General features: G+C 37.3%; 1 long non-coding RNA gene across 1 annotated transcript; it reads right to left on the bottom strand.

The window, feature by feature from the left end:
• Positions 1 to 1378: 1378 nt before the first annotated feature.
• On the bottom strand, positions 1379 to 27502 carry LOC134757189 (uncharacterized). The gene is made up of 2 exons (XR_010130886.1): positions 27458 to 27502; positions 1379 to 1769 (listed from the first exon to the last, which is right to left on the bottom strand). It is a non-coding gene; the product is annotated as an uncharacterized lncRNA (long non-coding RNA).
• Positions 27503 to 27887: the final 385 nt, after the last annotated feature.

Genomic DNA, 27887 nt, shown 5'->3' with positions numbered 1-27887 from the left:
CTAACTTCTACTGTGATAAGGTGAAATATCCTCTGTGGAGAAGAAACCTCCCTGTAGGGCTTCCCGCAACATCAATAGCAATGCCATCATCATGGCCTCTTGAGTCATTCACAGATGGTTCAAGAGTGTTAATCACAAACCCTTGGACAAAGACTCTGGAAAGCACCTTATTCTTGGGCAATACCCCACAGGCATTCATACAACAGTCTTAAAAATTCATCCGCCAGGTCAGTGGCTCACACCTGTAATCCCTGTATTTTGGGAGGCCAAGGCAGGTAGATCACCTAAGGTCAGGAGTTTGAGACCAGCCTGGCCAACATGATGAAACCCCATTTCTACTAAAAATACAGAAAACTAGCTGAGCATGTTGGTGAGTGCCTGTAACCCCAGCTACTCGGGAGGCTGAGGCGGAAGAATCCCTTGAATCTGGGAGGCAGAGGTTGCCGCGAGTCAAAGGTTGCAGTGAGCTGAGATCACTCCACTGCACTCCACCTGGGCAACAAGAGTGAAACTCCATCTCAATTAAAAAAAAAAATCATCAATGGCAATATAATTGTTGCAAGGTCTTGTGATTCATGTTGATGAATATCTAATAGGTGTTTCATGCATATTTGTGGAATGAATTATTACCATTATCGTTATTACTAGTATTTTGACTCTTTTTGCAGAATCACACGATGCAACTCTTGTTCTAGAGAGCATGAATCCACTCCCCAGGCCAAGTTGTGATTGCTTTATCTGAATTTACCTGCAGACTTGCTAGGAAGTTTGTATCTTGGACTCTGCTGACTGTGCTAAGGAGATTTATAGGAGCCTGATAAATAGTACTTATATCACAACAGACTCTTTACATTTCTGCCATGCTGGAATGAAATTTCCCAGCCAGAGCCTTTTCTAAGGCCATTTTTTATGTCAAACTGCAGTCAGTCTGGAGGTGGTGTTGAAGATGGTTATGAATGTTACAGAGCGAGCTAGGCAATGAATTAGCAAAGAATTTCTGTGAAAATGAGTATAAAGGGAGGGGTACTGGCTCATCAGTACAAGCAGGAAATCCCTAAGAAGAGGCTGATTTCAGTGGCAAATTTAAATCTAAACTATAACAGACAAAATGTCTGTTAGATGCTTACTGCCTTCAATAATTACACAAGTTTAGTTTCCCTTGGTCTTGTTGTCTTATCCCATTCATATTTATGTTGTTATATATATACATCTTCATAAGCCATGCCAGATTTTTTTGGAAGTAAACAATAGTTAATTGATCTGAGAACTTGTGATGGCAAACATACAGATTCAAAGATACTTACAAGAAAGCAAGACTTGTCATCTACGATCTTTGCTTTCTTCTCTTTTAAAGATGGATTAATATCTAGCTTATGAATTCAAAGAAACAGAGAACACTTTTTAATGTGAATCAAAGTGGTTGTTTTGTATACAGTGTTTTACAGTAGCTCTTGAGTAGATTTCCACTTCTTTTCTTTTATAGATTTGCTACAAAATTTTAGCTTCGTCATCCAATGAGACAATGTAGTTTTTGTTGTTTGTTTTGGTAGCAGGAGAAAGCAAGGAAAGGGGAAAGAGTACCGCCGTCTTTTTTTGTGTTATTTTTCTGTTGTTTATTGTTCAGTTGTTGTTTTGTTTTAGAGGGAGTCTGAAACTCCTCTATTACCCTTGTCCCTGAAAGGCACAGAAAGGTCAGGATATCTATGGTTGTAGCAGAACAAGTACATTCCAGAAAGGAGCTGTATATTTCATTGACCCATTTTTAATTCCTAGTGGCAAAGAACGAAATGAGAGAAATACTTTGAATGTAGGTTCTAGTGCTCAGTTCTCAAGTCTAAGTCTTTAACAGAAATGCATGAACCCCTTCATCAAAAACAAACAAAGATTAGTAATATTTTGAATATCGAGATTGGATAGGAAGCAACATTTATAGCACACTCTTGAAAGAACCACATGACAAATCCAACTGATTAGGAATTGTAATTGAATGGAAGAGGGAACTATTTCCATTGTCTATACCCTATCAGTGACCTGGATGCTAAATGAAATCTTAAAAAACAAAATAAACAAAACACCCCCCACTTGCTTATGTATCCATTCATTCTTTTGCATAAGTCGATAGAGTTGGGCTTTCAAATTTTTCAGCATTAGTTTAAGAAGTTTCATCTGTAAAATTATGTATTTAAGAGAGAATGCTACATTTCTCTTTTATTCTTATTTCCAAAATTTGTCACATATGGAAAGCTTCAGTTTTTCAGTAGAATTCTTATTTATTATCAAAGACAGCTTTTGTGAGGAAAGCAACACCTTTTTTTGACAAACCCAATTTGTTTGCATATAAAATATAATGTGAAAATTAATATTGTACTGTGTTTGCAATACTGTGAAAATACTGGGATCTTATTTTGACTAATTATACATCTTAACTTATCCTATAATGAAACATTTAGCTGAGATGTAGTCTTGCTTTGCACTTTCTTTTAAGTAGAGGTGTGAGTTTTTCTGTTTTGGCTGTGTTCCATTTTGTGCAATAAGATTGCATTTTCTTTTAAAAAGTCCTCTGCTTCAAAACCGACTTTCACTTTCTTGTATAGAGTTCATATTTACTCTGGAGAGGTTTGCAAATCATAATGAGTTGACAGCTTTACAAAGAGCCATGGGATTCTTTGAGATTAAAAATAACAATTGAATATTATATATATTACGGGTTGCAAATTATGGACCATGCCGAATCTGCCCTGCGGCCTCTTTCTGTATGGAACTCAAGCTGAGAATAGTTTTTGTATTTTGAAATTATTTAAGCAAATAATATTTTATGATACATAAAAATTATATGAAATGAATTTTCAGTGTCCACAAATGACATTTTATTTGAATACAGCCGCACTGATTCATTTACATATTGTTTAAGACTTTTGTGCTACAACACAAAAATATTTGAGTAGTTATGACTGAGACCATATGGCCAGTAAAGCCTTAAATATTAATTATCTGGCCCTTTACAGAGATATTTGCTGACCTTGGTCTCTCTCTTTCTCTCTTTCCTTTTCATATATAGCTATAGATAGGTAGGTAGATTTATGATCTATTCATCTATATATGTGTATTATCTACCTATGACCTAGCTATATCTACATCTCTATATCTATGACCTATCTGCATCTATTTATATAATATCTATCAAAGAGAAGGAGAAAATGACATTCAATGAAGAAATATAACTGTCATTTAATCTCAAATGTGTTTGGACATATTTATACTAAAATGAACAAAATTTATAGTAATCAATATCTTGTTCTCATTTATTCTTCATGTGAAAATAGCACACGAATTAAGACAGAAGATCCATCCCATTTCATATTCACATTATTAGCCCATCTTCATTTACATAGATATACCACCTCCAGGCAAAGATGAGGTTTGCACTATTAGGCAGACACTGAAGGAAAAATAAACTTCTTTTCAACATGTGATTTTTCCAGCTATCGTGTCTTTGGCTCACACAGACTCATAAAAAGCTTTAAATTTACTACATTTCTAAAAGGATACAGTTTGTGCAGTCGGTAACTGTCACATTCTATATAGACACTGGTGAAATATATTCACAAAGCAAATCAGTTATTCCTCTCATTTGCCCAGAGATGGAAAATCATTCGATCTCATAAAACCTTCTTATTTGATTTTATATTTTTATAGCTAAAAATATGAAGCCGAATAGTGACTTGGGTGGTAATTGTTGCTTTTAAAATGTCCTTTCTCTAATCTTAATGTCAGCATAGCAAATGGAGAACCACTATTGCTTGTTGCTTGATCATAATCACTTTCCTGAACTAGGAAAACCACAGAGAATGTGTGTGTGTGTGAGTCTGTGTGTGTGTGTGTGTGTGTTTGGGTGGGTGGGTGAGTCGGTCTGTACAAAATAAAAATACAGCATTTAATTTACATGTAGTTTGGGCTATAAATTGTGAAGAGGCAAAAATTTTTGTTATTTTTTCTAAATTAATGTCACTGAAGAACTGTGATTATTAATACTTTAAGTGGATGGTGCTTTCCAATTACAATTAATAATAAAACCTACTTGGATTTTAAAAATAATTGTTTTACTAGCTAATTCAGGCTAATGTCAAGATAATCCAGTCAGTGTAGACATTTAACCATATTCAATTATTTTAACTACAACGATGTTACAGAGTTTGAAAGGCAAGTGCACATTCAATTTCTGATAAAATAAACACTTCACATTTCTTATTCTGAAATCACCTTGTAGGCAGGCTTGTATAATAACAAGGACTCTTTGAAATCATTATTCGCTCAGTGTGCTATTAATAATAATCTTTTCATGTTGAATGAATTGAAGATGAAGATCTACTCTTTAGCTCTGACAGTTAAGAGTAATCTTTTAGGAATGTGGGCAAGAGGCAAGAAAGGAAACGTGGGGATTTACATTTCTCAACAGTGCTGATCCTGAGAAGACATACTTATAAGGCACCATGAGCAGAGCCTCCATGTGAAGTCAGAATTGTCCTTCCTGTCTACACAGTTAGTTCAACTAATTTTACTGGGGTGACCACACATTGTCCTTATTTCATCACCTGTTTCCTCTACTCACTAGACTCTTCCTCTCTACCCACAAATGCTACAGGACATTCTTTATTTCAGTACAGTGAAAATGACTCTGTAAGCTGCCCCTTCCCTACTGGTGAACAACTTTATCCAATTTTAGGTCCTTTCCATTTGTTTCAATATAGGATTTTGAAATAATTTGAATGCTATTGGAAATGATACTTTTTGTTACACAAAACAATCCATTGGAACATTATTCTTGAATGAAAAAAAGTGTATACATTTCCTCTTAAAATAAGATGAATTCCTCTAAAAAGTAATTTTGTAGGAGAAATATTAAGAAACACTATCATTTGAATTTTCAAAGCATCTCATATTTCCAGTGTCCTGCTAAATCTAAAACATATTCTTTTATTTTTTTAAAAAAAAAAATTTAAAAAGAGAAAGTGTCTTTGCAAAACAGGAAAAAGTATTGACTTAAACATACAAAAAGTTACTGCCTTTTTTAACCACTTGGATACATGTGTTTTAATAGTAGATTTGTTACATCATCAAATTCTTTCTATCTTTGCTATAGTAGACCCTAAATATTATTCCTACTAAGTTTCAGAAATATACAAATTATATCTATATTTTCTGTCCTGAACTATTAGAATAACCTCTCATGTGACCATATAAACACCAGCCACATTCTAGTACAAAATGCTTTGGAATTGAAAAGCAGTTTTCAATTCCTACTTGTAGTGGGGTAACAAAGTCTTTAGGCTGGTTAGAGCTAAAAGCGCCACACACTTTAAAGACAAATTAGTTTCATTTTTTATTACTGTATTGCCAGCTTCTCTTCCAAATTACGTTTTTAATAAATTTGATCTATAGCCATTTTGAAGGGTGAAAGCCCATAAACACATCTTTCTGCTTTAATTGCCTTTATAAAGCACTTACTCAAAAGGGTAGTTTTTCTTCGCAGTTGTACCACCAGTTTTTATAAGTGAATCTGCCTGCCTCTCAGGATAAACTGAAACTCACTGCTAAAAATGAATCCTGTACTGTGGGGCGTTAATATATTCACACAAATTTTTATTGCAACAAAAAGAAAAATAATTGCCTTTTCAAGGAGGTTGTATGACATTAACAGGTAACATTTATATTCCAATTTATTTACAATAACATACATATTATATTCTACATATCATGGTCCTATTGTCAGATCAACGCTGTTTGTGACTTGTAGGCAGTTAAAAAACCACACCCGTTGTCATAGAACAACAGGCTTGAGCAAGTTTTCTACTGGGCACTGAGCCACATGAATCCATGTATCTTTCTCTTCTCTATTTGTGTGTACACTCCTCCCTGGGTGATCTCATCCAGAGTCATGAACTTGCATTCCATCTACACGCCCATGCCTCTGTCGTTTGGATCTCTACTCCCATCTCCCCCTGAGTTCAGACTTGCACCGCCTACTGGCTCTTCACTGACCGGCTAACTGATGCTCAAATTCGACGTATTGAAAGCAGAACTCGTAAGTCTTCCTGCAACCTGCCTTCCCCATCTCAGTCCCTAGCGTCAACATTTCATACGTGGGCCCAAAACCTTGTAGAAATCTGTGACTCCTCTTTATCTCCCACATTCCTCATCTATCAGCAACTCCAATGGTCTCTAACTGCGTAATACAAACGTGTACACACAGAATCTGACCACGTCTTAACATCTATTCTGTGAATACTCCAACTAAGCCACAATCTTCTCTCACCTGGACTGTAACATACTACTGACAGGTTTTTGTGGCTCTGATAAATCTCTAAACACTGGCTATAGCGATATTTTAAAATGTGAATTAGATCATTTCTCACCCTTGCTCAAGACTGGCCAATGGTCTCTATTACACTCAGAATGAAATCCAAGCACCATGGGCTACAATGGCACACGTGAGTCAATCCTTACCTTATTGCTCATGTCACCCCACTCTCCTCCTCACGCATATTGCTCGAACCATGTTCACTGACCTTCATGCTTTCTGTGAACAAGCCAAGCCCACTCCTGCCTCAGGCCTTTGTACTTTCTCTTCTCTCTGTCTGGAACACTCTTCCCCAGGTTTTTGGATGGCTCACTTTCTTACTTCATTCATATTTCAGCTCAAATGCCAATTCCTCCGGAAGGCCTTTCCTTTCTAATCTAGCATCTTCTACTCCATCTGTCACTCAGTAATTGTGCCCTTATAACATTTTTTCTACATAGGTCTTATCGCTCTCTGAACTTTTATTATACTTATTTATTTTTCTATGCATTTGTGGATTTTTTCTTGCCTCTCCCAGCAGAATGTTGGCTCTGTGAAGGATAGCAGCTAGTCTCTTTTCTTCCCCACTGGATCCCTTTTGGTTCCTGTATCCTTTGAGGAAACAAATAAATCTTCCCACATGGGGATATTTGATTCCACTACCGTGTAGATGGCCACTAGGTGTGGGATGTGGAAGGGATAAAGTAAACTCACACACTGAAATACTAGGCCCAAGTCAGCAGATGCACTTCCTGTCTCAGTCACGATTTCCTCAGCAATTGCAAGAATGTAGGAGGGGAGAAATGGGGAAGTACAGAAAGAAGTGTTGAGGCGTTGGCATTCTGGGATGAATACTAAGAATATGTGGGGCAAAAAAAAATTGCTGTGAACATCTCACTTCCAATAACACATAAGAAAGCAATTGAGTCAAACTGGAAAGTGAAAATCAGAAATTCATGATTTTTTTAAAAAAAGTTTCTGATTTCCCACATAAACTCAGAAGTCATTAAATTTTAGCAGTTGTAAATATTGCTAGGAAGCATTTTAACAATGCAGACTTTTGAGCCTCTGGGATTTGGGTCTGTTCTCCAGAGGATTCCAACGTAGGTGGTCCGTGCACATGTTTTGAAGAATGGGGACTGGGAGCAGTGAGTGCTCTAAACTATTTTATTTCAATAAAGGAAGGAGAAATATTTTCTAGCTTCCTTTAGATGCACAATAAAAATATATTTTTTCACATATTTATTTATTTATTATTTTACTTTAAGTTCTGGGATACATGTGCAGAAGGTGCAGGTTTGTTACGTAGGCATACATGTGCCATGGTGGTTTTCTGCACCCATCAACCCATCATCTAGGTTTTAAGCCCTGCATGGATGTCCTAATGCTCTCCCTCCCCTTCCCCTCCACCTACTGACAGGCCTCAGTGTGTGATGTTCCCCTCCCTGTGTCCATGTGTTCTCATTGTTTAACTCCCACTTATGAGTGAGCACATGCGGTGTCTGGTTTTCTGTTCCTGTGTTAGTTTACTGAGAACGATGGCTTCCAGGTTCATCTATGACCCTGCAAAGGACATGAACTCTTTCATTTTATGGCTGCATAGTATTCCACGGTGTATGTGTGCCACATTTTCTTTACTGAGTCTATCATTGGTGGGCATTTGTGTTGGTTCCAAGTCTGCTATTGTAAGTAGTGCTGCAATAAATGTACGTGTAGATGCATAATAAAAATGTTTTTAAGATCATCTATGGAAACATCGGTCTTGGCTGATTTATTTCAACATTCACAAGGCATTATTTCTGTAAACTTATAATTAATTTTCAAGAATGTCATTAAAACAGTTTTAGCATTGCCTCAGCCTCTCCACTGGTGAAAACTAGGATGATTACAGCATCTATATCACATGATTATTCAAACATGTTAAGTGATGGAAACACTTAGAAAAGTGCCTGGCCTATAGTAATCTCAGTAAATATAGCAATTGTTATTATTATTACTAATTGAAATCATGATCTACAAACCTTTTAAAGTTTCATTCATTTGACTATAATCTTAATTGGTTTACAACAGTTTTTGCTTAGGGTGTAAACTGACATCTAAATTTTTGTACATTCTGGTTAGGCGCATAAATATTCTGTATTAGAAAAATCACAACGTTTACCTGAGTCAGCATGATAATTAACCCAATTTTAATCTCTAAGAGTGAATTGAAATGGGTATTTCTTTTGAATCCACACTATTAAACTTTAAAAAGTCATGTATTTTTACTGTAAAAAATCAGGAAATGCAGAAAAATATTACCTATAATATTACCTGTAATCCATTAATATATTCCATGCAAAATGTCATCTTATGGTGTGTATAAATTTTTCTTTTTTTGAAACAAAGTCTCACTCTGTCACCCACTCTGGAGAGCAGTGGCACAATCTCTGCTCACTGCAACCCCTGCCTCCTGGGTTCAAGCAGTTCTCATGCCTCAGCCTCCCGAGTAGATAGGATTACAGGTGCCCGCCACAATGCCCAGCTAATTTTTGTATTTTCAGTAGAGACAAGGTTTCACCATGTTGGTCAGGCTGGTCTCAAACTCCTGACCTAAGGTGATCCACCCACCTTGGCCTCCCAAAATGCTGGGATTATAGGCGTGAGCCACTGTGCCCGGCCGCATAAAAGTGTTTATAAAAATAATGCCAAAACTTTACATATTTCTTAATTTTTTCAATAAAATATGCCTACAAATTTATTCTATATTAATTTTCATTTTATTAATCTCATTGCTCAATTACGTGACTCCTGGAAATTAAAAAGACAGTGTGCCCTTACAGACAAAGTATAGGCACTATTTCATCAGGGGGAAAAAAGAGAAGTATGGTGCCCTAATATAAATCCATCAGTGTGCCCTTCCAGGATTCCTCAAGGAATGAACATTTTCCAGGTATGCAATCCCCAGAGTGATCTTTGAGTGAGGACAGCAGGTCTGTCCTACCTAGAGCTTCCTAATGGAACACTTTAATGATAACTGCTAGTTTAATTATGCACAATGCAATAACATTTGAATAGCAACAAAAAATGCAATAACATTTGAATAACAGCAAAAGAGAAGTCAAGTAATACTTAATCTGCTTTAATTATGTATTATTTTAGAAAGGGATATTTTCTTAACAGGAACTCTCACTCAAAATTACAGCTTTATGCTTTTAGCATGGATATTTAACACACAGGTCAGTTCCTGAGTATTCATGTGGTCAGACGTACCTTTGCATAATATTGTAGAGAATTCTCTTTTAACTGACAAGTAAGTAGAAATCCTGCCAACATTTCCTTCTTCTTTTTAAAAAATTTGCTGCAGGCTTATGCTCTACAGACAATACACCCATCCTTCAACTATACAGCTTCAATATAATTGTATTTCCCTTTATTTCTCACTTTTATGTCTTTGTTTTGAAAGGCAATGGTGTGTAGATAAAAGCTTACGAGTAAGATAGACAGCAAATTGAATTTCACCTCTCTATTTGTTTACTGTGTGACCTTGGACAAGTTGCTTAACCTGCCTAATTCTCAATTCTCTAATGTGTAAAATGGAGATGATGACATATTTTATAATTCCGTTGTGAAATTTGAATAATAAGAGGCATAGAGATCATCTGTCACCTTATGCTGTCTCAATGTAAGTCTCTTTCCTTTCCTTTTATTGTATTGTACTTTTCTGCATATTTTGTTGTGTACTTGTCACATATTTTAAATTACCTCATCTCTTTTGCTTTCATTATTTCCAGGATGATCTCAGCTGCATAAGATATGTCTGGGACCATCCGGCTTATCAGTCTCTCTCTCTCACTCTTTTGTTTGTTTGTTTTTTCATCTTTACATTTACTTTCTTTCAAATCAAACATGTTTTTTCTTTGGAAAAAATCTGAAGGTGTCATATACAAGTACATAACAAACAGCTTCACCTCAGTCCCTTATCATTTTAATTTATTTTTCATATTCCTATGGTGATGGCTCTAGACCTGACATATAACACATTCGTATGTGTTCCCAACTTATCTAACAAACCATCTCCTTGCAAGTTTTTCTTGACCTAAATGGTATAAAATAGCCTTAGCTATGTTCTTTGTCATGATACCAGAATACAATCCACTAAATAGCCTAGTGGCCCAGGACTGCATGGGCCACATCCTGCCTCTTGTCAGACTAGCATCTTTTCCTGGAAAACCAGTTTTATCAGGATAGTGATGTTTGTCACTTCTAGTTCTTCATACCTTCTCAAACATCCTTTAAAAATACGATCACAAGATTCTTTTATTGTGTTAGTTATTTCATTTTTACTTATGATTTTTTAGCTAAAATAAGATACACAGTTTAGGGTCAGACCACTGGGACTGAGGACACCTCTCTTTTTCAACTCACTGATTATCCAGTCTCCAGGTTGTGGAGTGAGGTCTCACGTTGAATCACTGGATTTTTCATCTTGGGCTTCTTTTCTGTTGGGAAACCGTATAATTTTCTTTAAAGGCCTTTTCTTAAAATTGAAACAGTTAAGTTATCCAATTTGTTTTTCCATATCTTTTTTTTTTTGCCCTCCATTTGCACTCTGAACCCATCAACCTCTCGTCTCTTCATGAACACAGTAAGATGTTTGTAGCATGCGCCTTCATTTTTGCCTTACCCTCCGTTTTTTTCTTTTTTTCAGTTTGACTGTATCAATAAAAATGGCCCTCATTTTGCTCTCTGATTTATGCGGTAATTTCTCATCCTTGTTTTCCCCCTACTGCTCTCATTAAATGTATCTGAAAGTAAAAATATCTTCAGCCTATGAATTGTTTGAGCTTCATTTCTTCTTCTCAGAGTGCTTCCTCTAGAACTTTCTCGATGGACTCTGATGTCCTCACAAAGGAAGAAAATTTTTCACACCTTGGATATTTCTTCTAGAATTTGAATCATCTTCCTCTTCTGTAGGAATAAGGTTATCTTCCAAGTATATTTTCCAATATATGCAGCTTTTAGGGAAGATATTAATGATTTGTAAAGTTGAACTTTTCTTTTTCTCTTACACATAAACCCTCACAGTCCTGTGACTCATCTTTTAGAAGTAATTTTTCAGCCTTTCTGCATGTATATACATGTCAACATTTTAAAATCTGTATTTGTTTTAGATTGGTTCTATATATTTGCCTCCTTTGTTTAGTTGTATTTATTTTTAGTCCTCTCGACTTTTTTTTCTAAGTAAATCTTATATTCTCTTTAAATGCAGCCATTTTTCTTCTTTAAGGAAGGGAGACATATCCTTAAGTAACCTATCCATTTGTATTTCTTGGTGCCATTGTCTGAGAGGAAGAGGGGGCTGCAGCATATGCTATAAAATCAAATCTCTCTTTTTCCACAATTGACAACCATAATCATCCATCTCAGAGTTAGTTCATTTACCTCTGAAATGTTTACATGCCCTGTCAGCTAATGTGATGGTTGCAGATATACTCACTCTCAGTACAGCTATTTCCCAATTTCCAGACTCACAATAAAACAAGTTTATTTAGTTTGAGTTCCAAAGGCTGTAACTCTAGCTTCTGCATTTTAATTATCTGTTTTCATTATCTTCTTTTCAATTGTGATGTGCTCGTATTTATCCTTCAAGGTTTTGTGCCAAACCTCTTTTTTCCTTTTCATGATTCCTCATAATCCACAGACTTATGGAAACACAATATTTCTTCCTGTTTTTCTCTTTTTTGTTTCGAATTTGAGTTTCATTTATTTTGGACTTTTGGAGGAGTTTCCTTTTATTTATTTAGTGATAATTTTGTCCTTTCCCTTATTTATTTTCTTCTTCCTCTATAAACTTCCCCCCAATTTCTGTTCCAATGTACACATTCTCTTTCCTTCTGCAAAAACCTTGCTTTTTCTTCTTTTTATTTCTACAGATCTTGATCATCACTAGATATTTCGTTTACTTGTATTTTATTCTTCTTTCACCATTATGACTTAAATTGCTAATTTTTAATCATCTCCTCATCTCTACCTAAAGCTACTTTGAATAATTTTCCATATCAATTTATTCTAGGACTCAATATTTTTGTTGTGTACAATTTTATTATCATGTGCTTTTAGGAATTTTTATAAACACTTCCCTTTCATCACAGAAATTACAAAAGGTACAATAACAGCTCAGCAGCTAATATTAAGCAGTGCTTAATAATGTTTAGGAAGTGCTTAATATTATTTATGAAAAGCCCTCTATATACCAGGCCCTCTGCTATGTGTTTTACCTAGCAGAATTCTCTGACTCAGCTACTGTTAGCCTTTCATTTTATAAGGGACAAAACTGAATTTTGCAGAAGCTATCCAAGTTAGGGTTTAGTTTATTGAGAGTCACACAAGGAGTAAGAGGCAGATCTAGTATTCAACCAGCTAGTCTGACTCCAAAGTCTGCCCCACCAACCCACCCCCAACCCCTGCCAGGAATAAATCTTCCTCCCAGAATAAGCTTTATTTAGGCATCATTTTAGTGTGGGGCAAGACATGAAATTAAAGCCCTAGAGAAATCATTTGGATACTATGATACAGGCCTGGTAGCACACATTGACGAACACACTCATCCAAGTGGTGCTGCTGCCCTTCTTCTCCAGCTGAGAGCTGCCACGTGCTCATGAGGAGGGGTCAGGATTTGCCAGAGTTCTTAATCAGTCAAGGCAATTAGAAATCCAAGTATTTTGCGTGTGATGTTTCCCATTAGAAAAGTTGTATCTCCTTAAAAAAATTATACATCGTGCTGGCAAACCAAAGACATCTGTATGTGTAATACAATCTATGGAATTAGATACCTCCATTTAACTGACTCCTAAACCTGTTATATCCCATGGATACCATTTTTCCTCTAGAATAACATGATTAGGAAAATGTTGCCTATTACATCTCCATTCTCACCCTGAGGTTGTGCTCTAGAACCAACCAACTAGGTTCGAATCTCAGCTTTTCCACATGACCTTATGCAATTTACTTAACCATTCTATGCCTCAGTTCTTTGCTTATTAATATAAAATAGAAATAAAATTATCTGCATCAGAGATTTTAAATAGTTGCCTTTAAAAATACTTTTCACCAGCTTCACTGGAGAGTGGGGGAGTAAAACTTCTCATCTGCCAGGCCAACAGTCAGTTCACCATTGGGTTTTTATGAGGATTGAGTAGGTTAATATTTGCATATTTAATAAAACACTGAAAGAACAAGAATAAGAAAAGATCACTAGGCTTTAACTCAGGATCCCTGAAATTTGAATTGAAGTTTTTAATCCACTCACTATGTGACCTTGAGAGAGTCACCTAAATGCCATTTGTGTCCTCATCTGTAAAAATATATTTTGTTTTGAAAAATATGTGTGTTATCTTATTATCTCAAGGTATTTGAGGATCCCTCATGTCTATTCTTTACAGAAGCAAAACATCACATCTTTCCATTTTATAGGACAATGCCAACTCCTGAAGATCTTGCTCTAAGTGGTCAAAGGGTGAGCATACTGCAGGCAACCAAAGGTCAAGACAAATTTACAGGATCCCTCCCCACCGCGGCCACTACCCAGCTTCCCAATAGTGCCTTCCTAGTAAGTGTCTATCTCGTCTCAGTAAAAGAATACAGAGTCACACAAAGGACATGAGCTTTTGGAGCAGCCTTATGCGCACTGAGCTCTATTAATGATGTGGTTATAAAAGGAGGCTGAAGTAGTCATGGCTGAATGTTAATTTAACTACAGCCATATATAGTGCAGTTTAGAGCGTAGGAAGGAAAGGTATCCTATTAATATCTATGAGTGTGTTAGGACTCCCATGTACCAGTCAGGGTGAGTGACATAGCAGTCCTAAAGAACAAACTTTATGAGCCACAAACTGTTCTTGGAATTCAAGATCTGTGAAAATAATGAATGTTTCCCCAAAACTCTTACCTTTGAGAATAAAAATACTGTTCCATAGCATAGTGTTTGATATTATTTAAGAATTAATTTTAGAATGGCTTCTTCTAGTTTTATTGATCAGAGGCTGGAGCTGCTTCTTTAAAAGGAATTGTGCTAAAGTGTAAAAGTTTAAGGATTCAGAAAAGTCTTATGTGTTTATGTTGGCTAGGTCAACGAGAAATAGCTCAACAAGGCAGAAAGATAATAGAAGACCACATTTTGTTAACAAGACTTTCTTTGGTCGCTCATCAACTTTAAAATTATTGGAGTCCTCTAATAACATTTACCTTCTGCTTCTCTTTTGGCAGTTTTTGCTTCATATTAAACTTAATTATTTATGTGTCCTCAGATTGTGTGTTGCTTATAGTCATAAACTGTCTTTTCCTTAGAGTTTCTCTGCACCAGCTAGCACAATGTCTTTCAAGTGGGATGAGTATAAATGTTTGTTGAATGAACTAAAATACACATGTCTTCATAGGTATACATATATACTCATCCTAAGACATTACCTACTTATTTTCCACTGATCTCAACATATGTTTCGGTTCATATGACTCTAATACTCTAATTTCTTTTAGAATAGGTTGAGCCTTGTTTACAAGAAGAGGGGGTGGTTTACACACACACACACCCTCAACACACCCTTGGCAGAAATCTTGATTAGTCAAGGCAATTAGAAATCCAAGTATTTTGCATGTGAAGTTTCCCATTAGAGAATTTGTATCTCCTTTAAAAAATCATACATCATGCTGGCAAATCAAAGACATATGCATGTGTAATACAATCTGTGGGATTAGACACCTCCATTTAACTGACTCCTAAACCTCTTATAACCCATGTATGCCATTTTTCCTTACCCCAAAGAATTCATCAAAGCAAAATCCACAGAAATCAGAAGGAACTAAAAATTATTTAATTCAGTCTCTAATTAATATTCATAGATCTATGGTTATACAATATTTGATTACAAAGTCATTTAAAATGGATTAATGGAACAAAAGCTTTATGGTTACTAATAAGGACTAAATGTACATTATGATTATTAAATAATAGAAACTCCTAGAAACCTGATTGTATACATATAGGAAAACTAATGCAAAACTACAAGCAAAGTTTCAAAGATGATTTTTTGAAAAAAAAAATTCTAAACCAAACACTATTTCCCTTGACGGATTTGCTGCCCATGGTAATGGAGACAAATGCCTGCAGAAGAACATAATCAAAACTCAAAGGAAAGTAAGGAGGAGCAAGTTTTTTAAAAGGAATACAGTTTGCAATCCTATTGTTACTAATTCTTGTTGATAATTGATTTTGTGCTTAAATCTCACAAGAATAAACAGTTTTTAGCAACGCTTTAAATTCTTAGCGTTTTCGAGGAAGCAGTTGTGATCAGTGAATCAGATCTGACTTAATCTGATGATTGAGTATTCTTTTCAATAGAAAAGCCAAGAAGAGCTGGATACTATTCGAATGCTTCCTAAACCCTATTTCAACACTTTTCAAATTGAACTTACTCTTTTCCTCCAGATATGTGCTCTTCCTTTTATGTCTTGTGTCTCCATCAATACATTACCTTCCTTCTAATCACCAGAGCTAGACAGTCCTGGTTATTGTTGATACATTCTTTCTCACCCACAGCCACATTTAACAGATCAATTATCCTCTGAAAACCCTTTCCTGCCTTGATTTTCCCACTGCCACTAGTTCAAGCCTTTGTCATCTTTTTCCTACTGCAATAATCTCTCACTGGCCCTTCCCTCTCAATTCAACTTTCTATAATACCACCGGATTTATCTTCCTACAATACTAATAAGCTTACATTGCTTCCCAGGTTAAAAAAAAACAGAAGAAATGATTTCTAAAAGCACAGATGTCTCTCCTTTCAATCTGGGTGCCAGCAGGCATATTTTGTTTAGTCCACGGTCTAAAATTTTTTTTGATTGGTCAACATTTAATAATTTGTAGAATCAACTTATGATATTTACTGTTTTTCTTGAGAAAGAGCAACCAGCAATGAATGGTAGGTTGACACTTCTCCCTTTGGACTGATTTGCTGTCCCCACATACTCCTGCAAATGTAAGGCTTCTCTATGTCACTACAGTCCCCATCACTCCCTGTTGTCCCCATGTCTCCTTAGCAATGACAACTTCTGTTGCTTTCACTTGTCATATCTTTATTCACTGTAGTTTTTCTTATTTCCAACCCACTTCCTCCTACTGTATGATAATGTCCATGTTTCTTAGCACAGCATTCAAGGCCCTTATAGGCTGGCTTCATTATCCTCTCCTTATTTTATCCTCCTCTATATCCCACTTTATATTTTAGCCATATTAGACTGCCCCCTGTTCCTAGACATGTATGAGCTGGGGGCTTCAAGTACAGATGGACTCAGACTGTTTGGTGTCAAATTTCCATCTTTGTTAGCTCTGTTATCTTGGATAAACTACCTGACCTCTCTGTGGCTTGGGTGTTTCATTTCTATACTGGAGATGTTGGTTCCTACCTTCTACAGTTATGATAATGATTTAAGAGAGTTAATACATAGGAAACTTTTAGCACTTAATAAATGCTCAGTAAGTTTTAGGTATTGTTAATTTCCCGCCAAATATTTTACTCATGAAGTTCCATCAGTTGAGCATAACTTTTTTGTTTTGGTTTTCTGCCTGGTGCACTTCTACCTCTTTAATATTCAACTTAAGTGTTACATTTGGGAAATGTTTTCCATTTTCCCCATCAGAATTAATTACTCCTTTTGTTTATGTAAGTACTCATAGCCTAATTTGGTTATACCTCTTTTATGGATTTGCGATATCTCCCACTGGATTTTCAGCAACTTCAGGGAAAGGAGCAGGTCTTACATGTGACTTTATGTTCTGAATATCTAGATGAGTGCAGTACAAGTAGTAAATGTTCAGAAAAAGTATTGCTTGAAGAAAAGTGAATTTATGAGCTTGTCTTTGATGAATCAAGTAATTATAAGCTGAGTGAATCTTAAAGAGAATCATATACAATTCACTTACTGGAAAAGTGAAAAAAAAAAAACCAAACAGAAGTGGAAATTACTATGGACAATTAATGAAGTAGAACAAGGACTAGGCCACCAACACCATTACCCTGAACTTGCACTTCTGTTATTTATTTATTTATTTTTAAAAGGTATTCATGAGAAGCCCCTACATTAAAATAACAGTGGGGTCATGCGGCAGGTCTCCTGGAACGTAATTGTCTGCCAATGTTATGCCACCAAACCACATGTCAGGATGAAGATGGTGGCAACAATATTGTTGAGGGACTATAATTTATGAGGTACAAACTTGCCATTGCCAGCATCTCTTTTGTGCAGGGGACTTGTACCATCTTTCCACTCTTCTCAAATCACTCATTCATATGCTGCCCTTATCTCCACTCAGAGGACATGAGCTGGGGAGGGAACTTGAGGGTAGAGAACCAGTTTCAATCTATTTTGTAGCTCCAGTATCTAGAAGAGTTCTCAGCAAATTATAAACACTCAGTGGATTTTTTTTTTTCAATAAGTCTGTGGAACAAAAGTCTCAAGAAGTAGGACATGGAGCTATGGAGATAGATCACAAGATAGAGTCAACAATTTGCTAGGCTCATGTAACAACTTATTGCTGAGGACTCACTGCTGTCTGTTCATAACACTTATCTTCCTTTCTTTATACTCCATACTGGACCCAATAGATAGAAATGATTAATTCCCAGTAGAACTTTTCTATGTGTGCTCTAGGCTATATTTTTCCACTTTCTGTTATAAATTTAGTTTGCCACTACACCCAATTTTTTTTCTTTTCCTGCTGTGGGCACTATTTCAATACCTAAAAACTCTCAATTTAAGTAGAGGTTTGTAGTTTCTCCCAAAACTAAGAGCCAGCATATGACAGCAAGAGGAGATATTTCAACAGTAGCTGATCACAAAATCTTGAAGTGTTCTTGTGCACATAGGTTAAGAAAATGCATCCATGTAGGGTGGTTAGATTCGAAAGCCTAGAAGGTATAAGTTTAGAGAAACTGTGAGTACCAAAAAATTTAAAAGAAATTGGAACCTCAAGGTTTGAGTGTAAAGCCAAGTTTTTTTTTTTTTTTTTTTGCGGAAGGCAGGGGAAGGTGGCAGGGGTGTTTGGGAATGCTTTTTATTTTCAGCCTCAGATGCTCTCATAAGAAAGTAAACCCAAGACTAGGTGAGAATTGTGTGGTTTCATTTTGTCAAAACATATTGCTACTTATAAGATTAGGGATGCTGCCAATAAAATATTTCTTCAATTTCTTCAACCCTCGAGGTTCTACAAGAATAGACTCTTGGATAAGATTATTGTTAACTGCGCAAGTGTTGATATAGCCGCGAGTTAATAGCTACTGGCAAACAGCAGCCTTTTTTGTTCTGTGTGAATAGTTCCTCCTCTACTACTCTGCCAAACTAAGCACATTTGGTGTGTTTTCAAAGTGGCATACAGGAGGTCAATTCATTAATCATTCTCAAATAGTGGGAAACATAGACTCCTGTCTAGGAAGCCACTGGAAATGCAGTCTTTTCTGTTTTCCATTTTTAGTTAGAAGGTGATATTCTGTCCCCTAAAAATTTCTTCCTTCTTTGTCTTACTTCCTCAATATCCTATACATTTCTCATCTCTTTATGTGAGAATTTTAATGAATGGATTATTTTTAAGTAGAGACTTGAGTGGGATTTGGTAAAAAGAGGATATTTTGTTTTTAATCATGTTTTACTCTATTTACATATAGTGTATAAAATACTTGGCCAAAATGGGTTTTTCTGAATTTTATCCCACTAAGAAAGTCACTTCTTTGGGCACGATGTATGCTCAATGTTTGGTAACCACACATCTATCTCAGGTAGATGGGACATAGATGAAGCTAATTTGAATATCACCCCCTCTCCACCCTAGGCTGACCTCGCAAGCATGGGATTTGGTGGCAGATAGACTTGGGTGGATGTCTGGCTCCAATTCTTGCTAAATATGAGACACTGGGCTTACAGAACTTCTCAAAGCTTTGCTTTCCTCTCTCTAATCTGGGTCTAATTGTACAATCTATCTCACAGAAGAGTTGTGAGGCTACATTTGATAATGTATGTCAAATATCTCAGCAGAAAGAGGAAACTTCCTCCCAGTTTTCTCCTTTCTTTCCCTTCTTTTCCCTCCCTCTTTATTCTTTTTCCTCCTCTCTTTCTTTCTTTTCTTCCCTTTCTACTCTTCATCCCCCTTTCCTTTGTTCTCATCTCCCATACCTGAAATGCATCCCTTTGCTCCACTTTCTCATATAAATTCCACTAGAAAATGATTCATACATATTTTAATTGATTAGGAGTCTATAAACAAATGAAAAACAAGGAACTTTTTCCTCTAACCTGAATTCTATTTACATAGAAAATAAACTAATTTTTTAGTATAGAATTTCTTTTTTTCCCTGAGGCTTCTAGCTGGAAAGGACTTCAGATTTTGGATGACACTGACACAGCTGGCTGTTTTGTTTGGTGGAGAGAATTACAGAGCTGAACACTGAGTGTAATATCAGATGGAATTCAAGAGCCTTTCCTCTCTGCTCTCTGGATCTCAGTGAAATATCCTGTTTGTTTTGAGGGTCAAAGTGAGTTCTACTCAGTAATTGAATGCAGAGCATAAAATCCCTGCCCATTTTCGATTTGAAGCTTCCAAAGCTGATCAGGCAACAGACCTCTGACATTTTGTTTGTTTTCATGTGAATATAAAACTCAAATATTTAATTGATTGTGAGCCTCTATAATATGTGGTTTTGCCTTCATTTACAAGCATCTCCCTCCCTCTCCCCTTACCTCTGCTCTGAGTGCCCGGCTTTCCTGCAGTCCTCAGCCTTCTTTGCCTTCATCAAAGCCCACAGTACACTTGTCTAATCTTTTGCATGCTCATTATTCAGAATGGGCAAACAAACAAATCCACTTGAGAAAACACTTTCTAAATTTAATTTTATCTTATTTCCAGTGCTCCTTCCTGCAATTATCTTTGCTTTCTCAAAATGTTTAGACTTTGCTTTCAGGTTGTAGATTTGATGCATGGTCACATTTCTCAAAGTATAATGCCTGATTCTCTTAATGGTCTTCTGAGAAAGAATCCGAAAGTTATTTCTAGTTAAGTTACATCCAATTACTCGACTAAATATCCCAGGTGTTCCCTGGCTTAGGTGCTAAAGACATCACCCTTTCACATTCCTCCAGAGATATGATACATACCAGTTTTGGCTTGATCATCCAAGTAGGAATTGGACATCACTGTAAACAGTTGTCTCCAAAGAAACCTGGCTGGCCCATGTATGACCCCAATGTACTCTCTTCTTCTTCAACTGCCTTTAGGTTTCTCCAGACACTTCCTATATTTGCAGTTGATGTTCTTTCTTTTCTTCACCATTAGTTTCTTATGCCTATATCTGCTCAACTCTTTATCACTTTCTTTTCCATTTTTTTAGGAGTATTTATGGCTTGTGCTTCTTACAAAGATAAGGTGAAGAAAAATAATCTTACTATTTAAGAAGCACACAAAAATGACAATCAATGGAAAATATAGCTCAGTCTAGGAACACAAACGGATTCTTTCATGACACCAAACACACTTGAAGGCAGGGCTGCAGTGCTATTCCCATCTCTCTGTCTTGGCCCTAACACAGTACCAGCTACAGAGTAGAAGCTTTGTAACTGGTTAATGGGTGGCAGTGTGGATTCCCCTTCTTTTCTTAAAATCAGAGCCTAACACAGGCACAGTGAGATGTTTGCTATTTATGTGATGATTTCGTATTAGGACAAGATTGCCTTCTTTGGGGGCAGCTTAAGGGATATTCTATACTTGTGAATTAAATTATATATAATTATATATAGAATGGTAGTCATGCACACCTATGCAATTAACACATTAGTGCATAGGTAAAAAAATTGTGGTCATATAAGGCTTCAGAATTTGGGATTCAGTCTCTATGAGGAGAGTCCTCAAAGGTAGAACAGCATTCTCAATACTGAAAACCTCACGCCGTGGAGTTCTTTTGACTCCCCAGATGCTGGTCATAGGCCAGGATTTTTGGCTTTTACACTCACTAGCTGTAGAAACTTGAGGAATCAACCACTCTGGGCCTTACTTTTGCCATTCATAAAATAATTAACCTTAAAAACTGCCAAAATTAGATGATTTCCTTGGAAAGGTCTTTATATATTGTTCGATTTATTGAGTTATGGGTTAAGCATTTAGTTATGTGAAGCATTTTAAACAATGACTGGCAAATAGTAAGCACATAATATTAGCTCTTGTTGTAGTGATTATTAGTAGTAGCATTACTGAGTTGGTGTCATAGGTATGTGGCCCACACAAGGAGAGGTATGCCTTGGCAATAGTTGCTACTCAATAATTAGGAAGAGCATCAATCTGTGAGATAACTACATCACTTTACTCTCCTTGTTCATAGGAGCTACACGATACTTTTGCAATATAATGTGCCTTAAAAAATTTTTTTTGCATTACTTGTGGGGGATCAACACAGCCCCACCTTTTCACTACCACATTCTTCCCAAGAACAGAAAATAGCTTCTAAACTCTCACTGTACTTTAGAAAATGCAAAGAGACTGTATTTTTCGGGCAAAATTATACCTTTTCTGGGGCTTCCACATCTCAAAACCTACTGCCAGACTTAAGGACATTCTTGAAGTGGGTGCAGTAATGGAGGATAAAGCAGGAATGAAAATCTCTGAGTGTTGCTGCTTGTGTGTGGTCCCTCCTCTCCCCAGAGCCCCACCCTGCTGCTCTAGGAGACTTGCCAACAGCATTTTACCCAAGGGAAAGAATCTCCAGAGTGGCATTTCCCTCCTCAAAATGTGAGAAAAACCATGCCTAGAGAGGAGAGTTTCAGGGCTGATAGAAGGGGTGGAATGGAGGAAATATTCCAAATTTCTTGTTGTCAGTTTCCAAGAGACTCCTCTCCATTCTCATATATAGCCAAAGTGCTCATGGAAGAAGGGGAAATGACATTCATTCAGCCAATCATTCATTCATTCAAACATTCACTGAGGATCCAAGCAATAAAATGCAGTGGCAAGAGGAAAAAAAATGCTACACAGTCCCACTTCTTAAAGTAGTGAGGAAAAGAGGAAATGCATAAATGAAACATAATAGTTAAGTCTTTAAAATATAAGGCATGAGGGGAACACAGAAGACAAAGTCTTAGTAGGTCCTGAGTGAGGCAAAGTGTGCATGAAAGAGGCAAGGTGCTTCTAGGCAAAGGAACAACAAACATGAAGATGGAAGAGACTGAAGCAGCATAGTTTTTAGAGAGCTGAAAGTGGAAGCTAAAGAAGCCACACCCAGGTATGAGTCGCGAGACAAGGCTGGATGGGTAGGCAAGGAAGGTATGTGTGAAGTTCACTTGCCATGCTAAAGCATTTGAGAGTTTTTAAAATTGTCCAATGGGAAGCTATTAAATAATTTTAAATAAGAAAAAAAGTTAATTCTATTTTGCATTTTAGAAACATGAGGCTAGCAAGAGTTTTAAGGCCAGATTGTTTATATGAGTGAGTGTTTTGGGGGGCTTGGGTGCACTTAGGACATGTTGGCCAAATAGTGTATGCGAGTAATTCTACCGAGAAATGATACAGCCCTGAACTATGCCAAGAAACGGGGGATGCAAAAGATAAGATGGTGTGAAATGTGGAAAGAAAGTCCAGAATGAACACCTGGATCCTGACCTGGCCTCTCAGGTAGCTGGTGATGCTTATAACCTGATACAGAAGGGTGGGTTGGGCTGGGAGAGAATAGCTCCATTTTGTTCTTGTTCAGTTTGAGCAAGCACTGGAACATTCACAAAGGCAGACAGCAGACGTGCTCATCAAAAGCATTTTTGCTGCATATTGGGTTATCAGGATGGACATGCATGGACTAATCAGTGTGCTTCAATGAGAGCTGTAGAAAAATGGAATGAGCAACAAATGGAGTCATCATATAGCCAGCACCATATAGAAGGTGAGAACATGGACCCTAGAGCTACAGTGCTTAAACTCAATCTCCACCCTCATAACTTAGCAACTGTTCAGCCTTGAGCAAATTGTTTAGCTTCTCTGAGTCTCAGTGTTATCTTTAAAATGAAGACAATAGCAGTATCTGGTATAATCCTGTTATCAACAGTGAATAAATTAATGCCTATAAAATGCCTGGACCAGTGGGTGACACAAACTTAATAGTAACTTTTTCTTTCTTTTTTTTTTTTTTTTTTGAGATGGAGTCTCGCTCGGTCGCCCAGGCTGGAGTGCAGTGGCGCGATCTTGGCTCACTGCAAGCTCCGCCTCCCCGAGTAGCTGAGACTACAGGTGTGTGGCACCACGCCCGGCTAATTTTTTGTATTTTTAGTAGAGATGGGGTTTCAGTGTGTTAGCCAGGATGGCCTTGATCTCCTGACCTTGTGATTCACCTGCCTCGGCCTCCTGAGAGATTTTTCTAATGAATGAGAAGGACCAGGAAATATTTTTGGTGGGAGAAAACGAAAGCTTTAAGAAAAGCCTTATGGAGCCTCATCATTTAAAAGTAGATAAATAAATTGGCAAAGAAAAAAGGATGAAATATGGAGACCAAAAGAATGGACAAAAAGGCCTAGAGAGAATTACGTTATTGAAGCCAACGGAGAAAAGATTTTCTGAGACTGTTTAACATGGGCAAATGCACACACATGATTCAACTAAGGTTAAAAATTAGGAGTGTCTTTGGATTTGTCAACGTTAATATTTTCAGTGAAGTGAGCCTATTTTCAGCAAGAGGATTATGACCAGTAGGCTGAGAATGAATGAAGGACAAAGATGTGAAAATCCTTTCTATGTGGTGCTATTTCAGGAAGCTTGGCAATGTGAGGGAGGAGGGAGGGACAAGTGTGTCTGGAGGGATAAGGAAGGCTGAGGAAGTATTTCCGTTATTATTATTATTATTGGTAATTTTTGTTGTTTTTAGTGCGGGAGAGACATAACCATGCTTGCAAGGGAAGAGGAAAATGAGCTTGAACATACATGAAAGAGAATATATGAAGCCAGATTCCTGATAAGAAAGAAAGAAGAATTTTCTTTGCTTTCAGTGAGAACAGAAAAAAGGCCTGGAATGGCTGCTTTTAGGCAAAGCACTATCCAACTCTCACCCGAGTTCCTGACAAGGTGCTAAAAGGCCTAACAGTCTCTGTTTTGATATCAATGCTGTCTTACTATCTGATGTCAGTTATAGGTCAATCTATATTTTGCCTCTCCCTATAATCTACAGCTCTCGTCTCTGCTGCCCACCACGGTAGCCACGAGCTCCATGTGGCTATTTATATTTCAATTTAATTAAGAAGTCAGGTTCTCAATTGCAGTAGCCACACTTCGAGTACATATGTGGCTAGTGGTTTCTGCATTAGGAAGCATAAATACAGAACATTTTCCTTATAACTAAAGTTCCTCGGACAGTGTTTTTCTAGGTGATGAAATAAACACCATTTCTCTTACTGGGGTTTGTCACATGTGAGGACCCCCTGATGCTGCTCATATCATTACTCTATTGACCTTGAACCCTGAGCAGGGTCCTTGCTACCTGGTCTTCCCACTGTGCTTGTGGTCTTTCATTAATTCTCTCTGTGGGACTCCTCTGTCTTTTAATCTTTCACAGCACCCTAGGTTCCCATGATTCTCTCTGAAATTCCCTTTTTATTGGCCACAGCTGCCTCCCTTGAAGACCTTTGTAAACACCCTCTTGCCCACTGACCTTGGAGATACTATGTCAAACTGTTCTCTTTGTCCAACCCTGCAGTCCACCATCCATTTAGTTCCACACTTCATGTTCAGAACTTCTCCTTACGCTCCTCCAATTTTAAGTCAAAGGCTGCCAGCGAAGTTCAGCACGTGGGCTTTGGATTCCAACAGACCAGCTGGTACAGCATTTTATGTGTGTAACATGGACATGGTTCTTAACCTGTTAGAACCTCACTGACTTCATCAGTGAATTCGTAACAAAAACATTATCTGCTTCCATGGGTATCATGAACATGATGTGACACAAATTTGTCTGCTTTGTAGCGTGATTCATGCTAAACCGTGCACTGTATTCTTCCTTCCTCCCTTCCTCCCTCCCTCCCTCTCTTTTTTTTTTTTAAGTAATTTCAACTTTTATTTTAGATTCAGTGGGTCCTTGCGCAGGTTTGTTATATGGATATATATATATATATATGATGCCGAGGTTTGGATATGAATGTTCCTGTCATTCCGCTGGCGAGCATAGTACCCAACAGTTAGTTTTACAATCCTTATCCCCTCCCACTGTTTCTCTCTTTTTGCTCCCTTCTCCTCTGTCTTGAGTGTGTTCCCAGAGACTCAAGGAGGCAGAGGTTATATTTGATTGTGAGTACGGAGGCCTTGTAAAAACACATGCACGCATATGTTTGTTGCAGCAGTATTCACAAGAGCAAAGACATGGAATCCACCTAAATGCTCATCAGCGATAGACTAGATAAAGAAAGTGTGGTTCATATACACCATGGAATACTATGCCACAAAGAAAGAACAAGATCATGTCCTTTGCAGGGACTTAGTTGGAGCTAGAGGTCAACCTTAGCAAACTAACGCAGGAACAGAAAACCAAACATGGGAAGTTCTCCCTTATAAGTGAGAGCCAAGTGATGAGAACACATGGACAAGTGGAGGAGAACAACACACACTGGGGCCTTTTGGAAGGTAGAGGGTGGGAGCGGGGAGAAGAACAGGAAAAATAACTAACAGGTAGTAGGCTTAATACCTGGGTGATGAAATAATCTGTACAAGAAACCCCCGTGACACGAGTTTACCTATGTAACAAACCTGGACATGTACCGTTTAAGTTAAAATAAAAGTTAAAAGGAAAAAGAAATTCTTACTAGTCATCCAGAAGTGCCTAAACAACCATACTAGAAATCAAGTAGCCCTTATCTGTGCTTCCAGTTCCATGTACTCACTCCCATCCCTGCTGCTTCCAGTCGCATGTACTTACTCCAGTCTTGCAATTTAAGCTGCTGTTTGATACATTCACTGTGTAGGCGCATCCCTAGATAACCGACTGCTTGATTTAAACTGTGTTTCTGTCTCAATATAATCTTTACTAAAGCCTCTGGAATCAACAATTATTCAAGTAATTTTCAAAAAAAAAAATACAACCAATAGCCCTGTAGTTAGTTCCTTTCTGCAGTTTTGACTTTGCATATGTTCAAGTCAGAATATTCTTTTTCTCACTGAGCATAATACAATTGCATAAAAAACATATTTCGGGCCAGGTGCGGTGGCTCATGCCTGTAATCCCAGCACTTTGGGAGGCCAAGACAGGCAGATCATTTGAGGTCAGGAGTTCAAGACCAGCCTGGCCAACACAGTGAAACCCCGTCTCCACTAAAAGTACAAAAATTAGTTGGGCATGGTGGCGCAAGCCTCTAATCCCAGCTATTCGGGAGGCTGAGGCAGGAGAACTGCTTGAACCCGGGAGACGGAGGTTGCAGTGAGCCAAGACTGCGCCACTGCACTCCATCCTGGGCGACAGAGTGAGACTCCGTCTCAAAACAAACAAACAAACAAACAAACATATTTCACAGAGGATCAATGGATACCATTTTGTAATAATTTGTCTTCTTAAATGTCTTCTCCTTTTTCATATTCCTGGTTTCCATTTTTAAGCTAAGTAAATCTGCACATGACTTTTAAAATATTTATTCGAACATACACCTAGACATTTGTTGATATATTTGTATATCGTAACATGGAAATGGTGACTATTTCTGCTCATTTTTAACCTTTTCACATTTTAAGGTTTTATTTGGTCTCTTAATTGCTTTGCATGCTATTTAAAAAGAGGAAAATATTAAGAAAAAAGTGTGTAGCTCAAAGACAGCTCGAAATATTAATCACTCTCTGACTTGAGGACCCCGTGAGTAACGTCAAAACTCATAGTATCATAAATAGTCTTATTGTAACGTGAACATAAATGTTGCACACAAAGTCATGAGTCTTGAATAAGGCACCCTGTGAAGAACGTTCAAAGACCTACCATACTCTAAGGGTAAGCAATACCAGCGCTAGAGTTATGAACATCTGTTTGGAACAGTTTTCCAGTAAGAACTGTTCCTTTTATGAGGAAAAATCTGAAGAAAACATCAAGTGCTTACCATTACATCATGCTACAGATTTTCTACACCTCCGTAAGGAACAAGGTTATATGAGCTTACCTCCCCCTGCCTGCATAAACTGTCAGTGAAACTGCCCTCATGCCATGCACGACGGACATTCCTGGAGGTTCTACATTGAAAGAAGGACAACTCAGCCAGACCCGTGCTGGCAACTGTATTTACATTATAACTTTAAATACACTTTTAAAATTAAATCTGTACCCTGTAGGCCCCCACTAAGCAATCTGTATTGGAGGAAGGAGGAAACAAAACAAGTCAAACAAAAATAAAAATAAATAATTCTAAAGCATATATGATCCACAAAGCAGTTTAAAAGGAAAATGGTTTTCAGAACCATTAATCACATTATGTAGGGCTTGCTTTTATCCCTTGCAAAATTCCAAAGGGAGAATTTGTCCGGGGCAAAGTG

The sequence above is a fragment of the Gorilla gorilla genome, chromosome 15, assembly GCF_029281585.2.
Source record: "Gorilla gorilla gorilla isolate KB3781 chromosome 15, NHGRI_mGorGor1-v2.1_pri, whole genome shotgun sequence".
NCBI classification, from domain to species: Eukaryota; Metazoa; Chordata; class Mammalia; order Primates; family Hominidae; genus Gorilla; species Gorilla gorilla.
Note: the sequence above shows the minus strand (reverse complement) of the source record. Positions and strands in the feature narration are given on the sequence as shown.